The sequence below is a fragment of the Pinus tabuliformis genome, chromosome 9 (genome assembly GCF_031772625.1).
Source record: "Pinus tabuliformis cultivar Carrire ecotype Pingquan chromosome 9, CPIR1, whole genome shotgun sequence".
Classification (NCBI taxonomy): Eukaryota; Viridiplantae; Streptophyta; class Pinopsida; order Pinales; family Pinaceae; genus Pinus; species Pinus tabuliformis.
This window is the reverse complement of record NC_142307.1, coordinates 1879142059-1879152868: the sequence shown is the minus strand read 5'-3', so window position 1 is coordinate 1879152868 and position 10810 is coordinate 1879142059.

Genomic DNA, 10810 nt, shown 5'->3' with positions numbered 1-10810 from the left:
GGATTGTGTGAATCCAACTGCAGATGGGAGGATCTCGTGGGAGCGTGAAAGCTCCTGCACTTCGGATTCAGACGAAGAAGTAGAGCAATGGTAGAATCGAAATGAGATAACAACATTGAATTGCAACATGATGATTAGATCACTGCGTTGCATAACAACAGAGGCCCGAGATCTACCGACATATGATGGATTGATAGCGGTGGATGAATTCTTGAGCAAGTTTGAAAACGTAGTACTGGAACAACAACGGTTCAATACATTGAAGTGGGCACTGCGTGCAACAACTGCGCGCTGGTGGGGAACACATTAAAGAATTTTTGAGGACTGGTACGGATGTAGAAGGATGATGCGCCTACGATTTGGGAAACCGCAGCTACAATTACAAGACAAATACGATGGATAAGATGACCTGTGCACGCACCTCGCAAAATGGGCCAAGGCCTATGGAGAAGAACCACAGCCTGAATGGGTACATTTATTCTACCATACCCTGGATGTAATACCCATGAACTGGTATACTGAGATAGAACTCCGACATGGTACGAGCGAATGGGATGTCTTGCATGAAGGATTTTTGTTAACATTCACATTTGAAGACTGATGGTCGGATACTATTGACGATGCGCTGCAAGTAGTAAAAGCCTCCATCTTCAAAATACCATAAGAGCCATTGGAAATGCTGCAACCAGAATGGGCGATATAGTTAAGTAGTGCGTTGGAGTGTTATAACGTGCAGGTGGAGGAGGATGATGACGACCCCCGAAATATTGATATTCCAGAAACCGAAGGCTGTCGCGAGGTTCGAGGACCATCAATTGAGGATCCCGACATCACTGCACCACTCAAAAAAAAGTAGGTAAACATTGGCACAGAAGCGGAGCCGAAGTACACGATGCTCGGGGACTATTGGGATGATGCTATGGTAGATAAGGTCGCCAAGTTACTCCGCGAATATCAAGACTTGTTCCTGACCAAAATCACGGACTTAAAAGGGATCATTGGCGACTTAGGGATGATGAAGATCACTCTGAAACTAGATGCGAAGCCAATTAAGCAACGACCTTACCGCTTGAATCCAAAGTATAAAGAAAAGGAATGTGACGAGTTAGACAAAATGCTCACAGCCAGAATTATTGAACCAATGGAAGAATTCGACTGGGTGAGTCCTATGGTAGTGCAGGAGAAAAACCAGAAGGGAGAAATAAGAATATGTGTGGACCTCAGGAAGCTTAACGACGCCTGTGTTTAAGATCCATTCCCGACGCCGTTCACAGATGAAGTATTCGAGAATGTTGGCAGTTAGGAAGCTTACTCATTGACGGATGGCTTCTCAGGGTAGCATCAGATCAAGATCACGCTGGAAGATAGGAGAAAAACAACCTTCGCAATAGAATGGGGCTGCTTTCAATACACCGTTATGCCCTTTGGACTAAAGAACGCGCCAGCGATATCCTTGTGCATAGTGGTGGTGGCGTTTAGAGAATACATCCACAAATTCTTGGAGATCTATCTAGACGATTGGAATGTCTTTGGATTAGTTTAGCACCATGTAGCGAGCTTATGGTTGATGTTAGATACTTGCTGCCGACACCAGATTGTGTTGAACCTTAAAAGGTGCACCTTCCTCATTCCCTTTGGAAACCTGCTAGGCCATGTGGTCTGAAAACAAGGCCTGATGGTGGACCCTACGAAGATTGTTGTTATTCTAAATCTAGAAGCACCGCGCAGTGTCAAACAGTTACGCGCTACTTTAGGGCACACTGGCTACTATAGGAAGTTTATCAAGAGTTATGCCCAAATAATCATGCCGATGGAAAATCTATTGAAAAAATATGTTACATACTGTTGGAATGATGATTGCATGAAGAGTTTGGATGTCCAAAAGAGGAAGCTAGCCTCCACGCCAATTTTGGTCTTCCCGAAATGGGACGTGGAATTTCATGTACATGTTGATGCATCGTGTATCACGTTGGGAGCCGTACTCATGTAGGAGGGCGCGAAAGGTGTGGATCACCTAATTTCATTTACGAGTCGAAGATTTTCCAAAGCAAAAAAGAATTACTCTACGACCGAATGCGAGGGGTTGGCAATGGTGTACGAGCTCCAGAAATACCGACACTATTTACTTGGAGGACATTTCAAGATGTATACCGACCATTCCGCGTTGAAATACTTGGTGAACAAGCCTATGGTTGTGGGACACATGCAGATGGCTATTACTATTTCAAGAATATGATTTTGAGGTCATAGTCAAGCCGAGATGCTTAAATGCAGGACCAAACCACTTGTCCCGAATTGAGATAGGTGAGGAGCCAACAAATTTGGAGGAGGGACTACCTGATGCACAGCTCTTTGCAGTGCGTGTCGCGGACGGCCATTTCGAAGATATAATCCATTTTTCAACCAGAGGGATTATGTTGAAGGAATATTCAGTCTAGCAGAAGAAGGAGTTGGTGGTGCACGCGGCGCACTTTTCTATCATCACGGGGCACCTCTACAAAATGGGAAATGACGAGATATTGCGAAGATATGTACTGGAGTTTGAACGAGGACATATCCTCACAGAAGCACATGGGGGTGCTGCAGGAGGACACTATGCAAGACACGCGACTGCATAGAATATTCTTCGCGTATGGTGGCCAACCCTACACCAAGATTCGAAAGCACACTATCGGCCCTACGACATATGTCAAAGGACTGTAAAACCATCAAGAAGGGACGAGATGCCACTCAATCCATATATGACGCTGCAGCCATTCGAAAAATGGGCAATCAACTTTGTGGGGCTGATCAAACCTTAGGGAAAGACAGGTGTGCGCTACATCATCACTGCGACGGAGTACCTGACACGATGGGCGGAAGCATAGCCAGTCAAGGACTACACGGCTGCCACGACTGTAAAGTTTTTGTTAAAAAACTTGTTGACACAATTTGGCTGACCGAAAATGTTAATGAACGATCTTAGAACACATTTATTGACTGAAACCATCAGTGCGCTCATGGAAGAGTTCCAGGTTTATCACTAGAAAAGTACACCATACCACCCACAGGCTAATGGAACAGTAGAAGCATTCAATAAAATATTGGAGACTGCGTTGACCAAAATATGTAACACGCAGTGGAATGACTGGGACCTGCACATACCCACTGTGTTATGGGTGTATAGGACAACATGTAAGAAATTGACGGGACAGACACCATTCCAGTTGGTCTATGGTACGGAAGCAGTCATGCCGATGGAATATATCATACCTAGTCTGTGAATAGCAGTGCTCACAAGCATGTCGGACCGTGAAGCTCTGGAGGAAAGGCTCGCGCAATTAGAAGAACTTGAGGAAGAATGATTTCTAGCAGGATTCCATCAGCAAGTACAAAAGCAGCATGAGAAATCCTGGCACGACCGCCATATCAAGTTGTGCACCTTCAAATTAAATGACTTAGTGTTGTTGTATGACAGCAAGTTCGAAAAATTTCTCAGAAAATTCAGAATGCACTGGTTGGGACCATATGTGGTAAAAGAGGTTACAGACAGAGGCATGGTCCAGCTAGTCAAACTTAATGGAGAACCCTTCCCAGGAAAAGTAAATGGCAGTCACCTGAAGCCTTACACAGGTGGGCCAGCTATTTGACTAACCGACCTAGACATAGTCTTCGCGACCCAAGGAGCTGGACAAGGGTGTGGGACTATATACACAAGCACTAGAAGCCGGTACCAAAGAAAAGACACGAGTCAGACACAGATGATTCAGAAGCAGGATTGGAGCAGATTCAGTAGGCAGCAAAACATCGCACTGCAGACCTTTGGGTAGCATAAGCACATTTGGAGGGGCTTCGTGCAAAGATCATCACACCAGCACAGTGACTCGGGACGAGTCACGATGATTGTGTTGGGGGCCTGTTGGGCAGAGGATCACCCCACAGTAGGGTTTTGGGGCTTAAAGCCCGAGTTTTGGTCAATGTAATGTAAAGACTCCGCAAAGTACAAGTGAGCGCAAGAGTCTAGGATGAGTCATAGGGTTGTCCACCCTAAAATAATGTAATTTAATGTAAAGTTGTGTTGGCCTACCCATGGTCCGCGGACCATGGGATTGTATAAATAGAACGAGGCTCTAAGTGTAAAGATAGTTTTTTGGAGAAGGAAGTAATAGATAAATGCATGGTTAAAGGATAAAAGTGGATCTAAAGTGTATTTGGTCGTAGTAGTAGGTAGAGGCTCTGCAGCTAAGTGCGCAGAGGCCTAGTAGAGTCCGCAACTGAGTGCGTGGGCCCCTACAGATGAGTGTGCAAGGTGGAGTCAGGTCTGTATTGAACTGAACTTGAAAAGGAATATTAATAAAGCTAAGTTCATTCGGCATATTGTGCATCTATTTCATAGGTCTGTATTTTGATGTTATGCATTAATAGTATATGTTTATTTATATGTGCGCACTTGTATGAATGCTTATGTATAAAACCCTTCTAAGTCATTAGCGAACAAAACCTAATTAAGGGAAACTTGGGTAATGAACATTGGTCGCACTGCGGCTAGAACTGCGCAAAGGTAGTACCATAGGGCGCAAGGAGCTCACAGGTGCATGTAACCTACTAAGTGTGAAGGTTGAATCGTGTACCTATTGCCACATATCAGAAATCCCCAGGGTGTGGAAATCTGGTTCCAGCACCCTCCCATACTACTTCGGGTGAGACCTCAGTCCATGCTCCGCAGACTGTTGTAAAAAGGGCTAGTAGTACCAGGATTTGCTTCGCTAAATCACTTCTGAACCTGGGTCAGGCCCCACATAGCCAACAATATCTTCCCCTGTTATCTCCATCTTGCTTAATGGTTCTCCCACCCCTACCTTTAATCCATCCTGTGGCTTAAGACAGGGAGGCCCTATATCTCCTTTCCTCTTTATTTTGGCGGCGGAAGGGCTGGGACATTTTATTAAGAATGAAATTTGGGAATCAAGGCTTTGAGGTTTGAGGATTTGGGGCAATGACTATCCATCCCACACCGGCAATTCATAGATGACATCATGCTCTTTTGTCAGGTCTTCTTGAGATAAGCTCACCAGATCAAAGATGTTATGTTCACCTTCATGGAGGCTTCTGGGACAAATATAAACAATGATAAATCATATATTTTCTTTTTTAACACCCAAGGGAATGTTCAAGCATACCTTTCCCGGATCCTGGGATTTGGCATTGGCTCCCTCTTGTCTAAATACTTAGGAATGCCCCTATCTGAGAATTCTTTGAAGACTTCCTACTGGCAAACTATCCTACAAAAGCTTCAGGGAAAGATCAGTAGTTAGGCCTTCAGATTCCTCAACTTAGCAGGTAGAACAATCCTCCTCAAAGTTGTTCTTCAATCTATTCCAATTTATCAACTCTTTGGAATGACTGCCCCGAAAACTGCATGATCCAAAATGGTCGACATCTTTAAAAAAATTCTTTGGGACAGTGCGCAGCGAGTCAAGAAATGGGCTATGGTCTCATGGTCAGCACTTCTGAACAAAAATATGGAAGGGGGACTAGGCCTTAGAGACCCTTACATTTGAACCAAGTTATGGGAGCAAAATTATGGTAGAGATGGATAGGTGGAGGGCTGGACCTCTAGAAACAGATATGGACAAGAATATATAACATGCCGGAGAGAATTGAAGACATTCTCCAATATAGGGAGCCTCCCAAAGGATGGATGGTTTGGAACCTGGCCAACCAAAACATGGATCTCATCCATCAGCATGCTTTCTAGGAAATTCACAATGGCAAAACAACAAAATTCTGGCACGACTCCTAGCAACAAAGAGAGCGATTAATTGAAAGGTGGGATTTGAGAGACATACTCACATACACTAGAGACAAGAACATCCATTCGGTAGAGAAATTCTGGAAAGAAGAACAAGGGGAGGGAGAATGGAGAAGATGGAAGAAGAAAGAAGATTGGCCACAGGCCCATAAGACTGAGCAATGGAATCAACTAACTAAAGATCTGCGATCTAGAAGACTAGCAGTCCTAAATGGCCCTGATATTCTAAGATGGGGACATACTACTAAAGGTACCTTTACCATAAAAGAGGCATACGATTTACAGATGGGGCAAGCCTAGGAAGGGAAGAGTATAATATGGAAAAATATATGGAAGGGAGGATGGTGGTCGAAGGTGACACACTCATTATGGTTGGTAAGTAAAGGGCACATATTAACATGGGATCAATCCAAAAAAGGGGGTTTCATGGACCCTCGTTCTATTGGTTATGCCAACATCACAGTGAAGACCTTGAACATATGCTCAATACATGCATGTTTGCATAACATAAATGGATACAGATGCAAGGAGTTTTTGGAAGAATGGATCAGGATCACCATAGTATCCAAGAAACAATTACCCTCTGGAGAGGACATATATTCTCCATCCCGGTGGTAAACAGAGCCTGGGTACTGGCTTTAGGACTAACACTATGGAAGGAGAGGAACCGCCAAATTTTCAAGAATCAATCCTTAACCCAAGAAAAAGTCTGGGAAGGAATCATTCAGAACATCAAGGAAACAATCTTAAAAGGGCAATGGAATCAGGAGGACTGGTAGGTACCCCCTCAGGAAGCTTGAATTCTACAAAAAATAAATTTATCACCAGAAATGATAGCTCCTTCTGCTTGGAAAAAATGCAAGGTGGGTATGACATCTTTGGACCATTTCACAGCTCCAGGGGAGGGATTTATAAAACTGAGTTTCGATGGGGCCTCAAAGGGAAATCCAAGATTGGATGGACTAGGAGGTCTCTTCAAGGATTCCTAGACCAACAGTCATTTAATTTATTCAGATTACTGTGGGTTTGCTAACAATAATGAAGTGAAATTTGATGCAACCAAGAAAGGCCTGCAAATAGCCATTCATATGGGATAAAAAAACTTAGTGGTGGAAGGAGACTCTAGCCTGGTCATCAACACACTGACAAAGCTGAACCATGGATCCAAATTGGACAAGCTCAGCCATGGTTGGCGAACTTCCAAATTAATCCAATAAATAGGAGAGTTGATTCACAAGTTTTACTACATCATGGTCAATCATGTCATAAGAGAAGGGAATAAAGTTTCCTAGATAATTTGGGATGTAACCACCAAAATGACCCTATGGAAAAGCTATGGCTAGTTCAACCCTGCGACGACAGGTACCAGGCCCTGGACGAAATCTTGGTGCAAGATCAGAGGCAAATTCGTCAACATGGCCAATCAGGAGGCCAAGGTGCTGATCGGGGTGCAAGCAAGTAGTTAAGCACTCAATCTATGTATTAATGATCTGTACTGTAGCATACAACACCACCTACCCCCACACGCTTGAGGCGATGGGTGCGGTGGCCCCTTGCATGATGGCATGCATTGTTTATGGGAAAGGTGGCAGCGAGAGTAAAGAAAGTGTTGGGTTTTGTATCTGTGAAGGAGGGAAGTTTGGTCTCTATCGAAGCAACAACAGACAAGGAGACTGGAGCAACGGGCTAATTTTGTGGCACCACCAACAGTAATAATTCTATCAACTGTGTGTGAAGGTTAACAGGTATGTTCTTAGCTATCTCTTTACTCTCGTAATGTTGACCTGCTTTGGTTCTCGTTTGAGGGAGAGGGAAGGAATTATGGGGGAGGACTGCAAAATTGAGAAGCATAGGGGGTGTAGGCTGGTGGCATTTTCTTGGTTTTGCTTCTATCTCTGACACCCAATAGGCATCCTCTCCATTTCTCTTTGCTTTGAAGTTCTCCTTTCCTGCATGGGAATTCTGATGGCACTAGGCAGAGGGCTTAGTTTCGCAGCATGTAGGAGTCTTGCTGGTAAAGCTAGGGAGATGGGCCTTAGGGATAGAGTCGGCTAGTCCACCTGCATTCTGAGAGGCAACCTCTGCTTTAGGTCCATGCGCAGCCGCAGGGAGGTCTGTAGAAACCTTGGAATGAGGGAGAAGGTTGAGAACTATGGGTGGGAAGTCTGGAAAGGGAGTGGAATTGGCTATGGAAGGAATATTGGCGATGGTGACATCATGGGGCTTAGGGATGTGTGGATGACCGGGTTGAGTCCTCCATTCGCACCCTAGGAAGAGGGTAAATAGCATGCTAGCCAGGGTCAGCTGATAGCTAGTAAGTGGCTGGTAAAGGACATGGAACCGGCTCCTTCAAAGGGATGCAATGGTAGGAAATCTATTGAAAGGTTAATAAGTGAAGCAATAGTTGCCTACCAAGAAGGAACTAGTGAGGAAACTTGCAAATTGTTAGATGATTGGGAAGAAGTGAAGCAGGAGAGTGAGATGGACAAAGAACTGGAGGATTGGATAATCCTTGTCCTGGATTCTAGAAATATGAGGGGTAGAATCTCTCAATTCAAGAAAACCCTCTACTTTTATTGGTTGATGAAGATCCTGCTAGGCAAGACGATGGAATAGATTTTGGTGGGAATGGTTGTTATTGTCCAAGGCATGCCGAATTAAAAATAGGAATTTCAGAAGGTGCAGTTTCAACTACACAAACAAGATGTTTGACTTGGCTGAATTGAGAGGCACTTTCCCTGTATCTTGGTCTAGACTGAGCTGCAAGGGACGAATGCGAAGGATCTAGTGCCAATGGAATCAGCTTCTATTGAACAACATGACTAGCAAGCCTAATTTTTAATGGTTTTGTTTATATATGCTGATAACGTTTACATTTCCTTATGCAAATATATATGTATGTAGATCTCTAAAGTATGGACAAGAATCTAAGACTTATATAGCTTGGATAGAAAGACTGAAAATCTTTTGTTACTGGATGACATACAATGTGGATAAGTGACCAACAGAGTTGGTTTCCCACTAGACAAATTGAGGCCACCTAACCAATCTATATGGTGCAAATTTACTCTATAATTAATAATAATAAAAAAACTATCAAACTTAACAAAAAAAATACATATTATTAAAATATTTTAATTAAAATTCATTTTAATTTTGTATTTATAAAAAATAAATTAAATTTCTCAAACTAAAAATTTTGTTTTTTATATCCATATAAATTTAAATATATATTTTTATTTTAAAAAAATTAATCTATCTCCACTCATATAAATGTATTCAATAAATATTTCTTTACTTACTCTTACACAATTAATACACATCCATTCACTCTAAAGAAATTGTAAAAACTATATACCATTAATAAAAGACAATAATGCAATTATTATAAAAATTGCCAACCTCCATCTACTGTTTTCAAATTGTAAAAATTATATACCAATAATGTGCCTTTTTTATGTCAAACTTTTATTTAAAAAATATGCATAGTGTCACTCAATTAACCAAGTAAAAACTTATTTATTATAGCTAAAATATACAAATACACAAATTATATCTATGTTTGTGGATTGAAAAAAAAATAAGAACCTTTGGAACATGAAAAATATATATATATACGAGGTAATGAATTATTGGAAGGGATATCTTGTAATTTTGAATTTTTGAGTGAACTTGATATGGGAGATATCATTGGTTTTTGAGTGAATGTAATATTTCTATTTTTAATAAAAATTACTCAAAATATCATTGGTTTTTGAGTGAATGTAATATTTCTATTTTTAATAAAAATTACTCAAAGGAATTTAATTATATAAAAAAAAAATATTGGAAGTTTCAAATGTGATGAGTTATTTAAATAGTATTTTTTATTAAGGTTATATTTTTCTCAGAAAGTTATTTTTCATCATAATCTAGCCATTTTATTTTTTAAATTCTTTTTTTGCTGAAGTAAGTGCTGATCCTTCTATTTTATTAAATTAAAAGAAAAATTACATATTGTACATAAAACCCGATTCGTTACAAGAAGTTGGGAAAAAGGAATTGCTACCAATGATCAAGACCCCCCAAGCTACTATAGTGATCGCCAAACTTTTTGAAAAAAACACAGAAAGTCTACAAATGCCCCCACTCACATTTCCAGATAAAACATACTTCTCGGAGGCAACCTACGACCATAGACACCTCCGACCGCGCAAATTCCACACACCATGAAAGAGGGAGAAAACGGGTCAAACCAAATGAAAGGACAGAGCCCACCTAGCCCCACAAAAACAACATGATCGATCCCAACCATTGATCCTGGCTGCTAGATCCAACAACCAGAAATCATATCGCACGGCCTAACACGACTGAGAGATAGTGTGCGATCGAAGGCAGTTTCAAAGTCAACCAACCTGCCACGTGTTACAATCTCTATGGAATCACTCCCGAAGCTGCAAAACCATAAACCGCTTATGAATCGCGTGATCACCGTAAAACTAACCATGCCGTGGTTTTCAAGCCCGAAAGCGGAAAGGGGGAGAATTTCGGCTGCCTGAAAAACAGACCACACATTCTGTTTATTCCTGCTACAGAACCGGACTCCAATATTGTGCTTATTTGGGAAGAGACCATGCAACTTGTCTACCAATGAAATGAGAACCTTGTTCAACTGACTTCCAAATAAAATGAAACAATCTCTTGGTTTCCTTTCTACCAAGTACATACTGATAGGAAAAATAGAACTGGTTGGAGAAATTAATTCATGCTAGTCAACCTGGCCTGATATCTAAACACTTTTTTGTCTTTTGTGGCTTGTTCTTCATAGAGAACCTTTAAACGGTTTTGAGGTATCTCCTGCCACTTTTTTGCCATTCCGCCATCAGCATTATTCACCCCTTGGTTGGCCAGAAGGTCTACAAGTTTATTGGCAGATCAACGAACATGATTGAAACTCACCATTCGAAGCTTCTGGAGGTGAACATGGATTCTTTGGTAGACCTGGATTAGTTTCTAGTGAGTGGAGACTTTCTCCGGTCG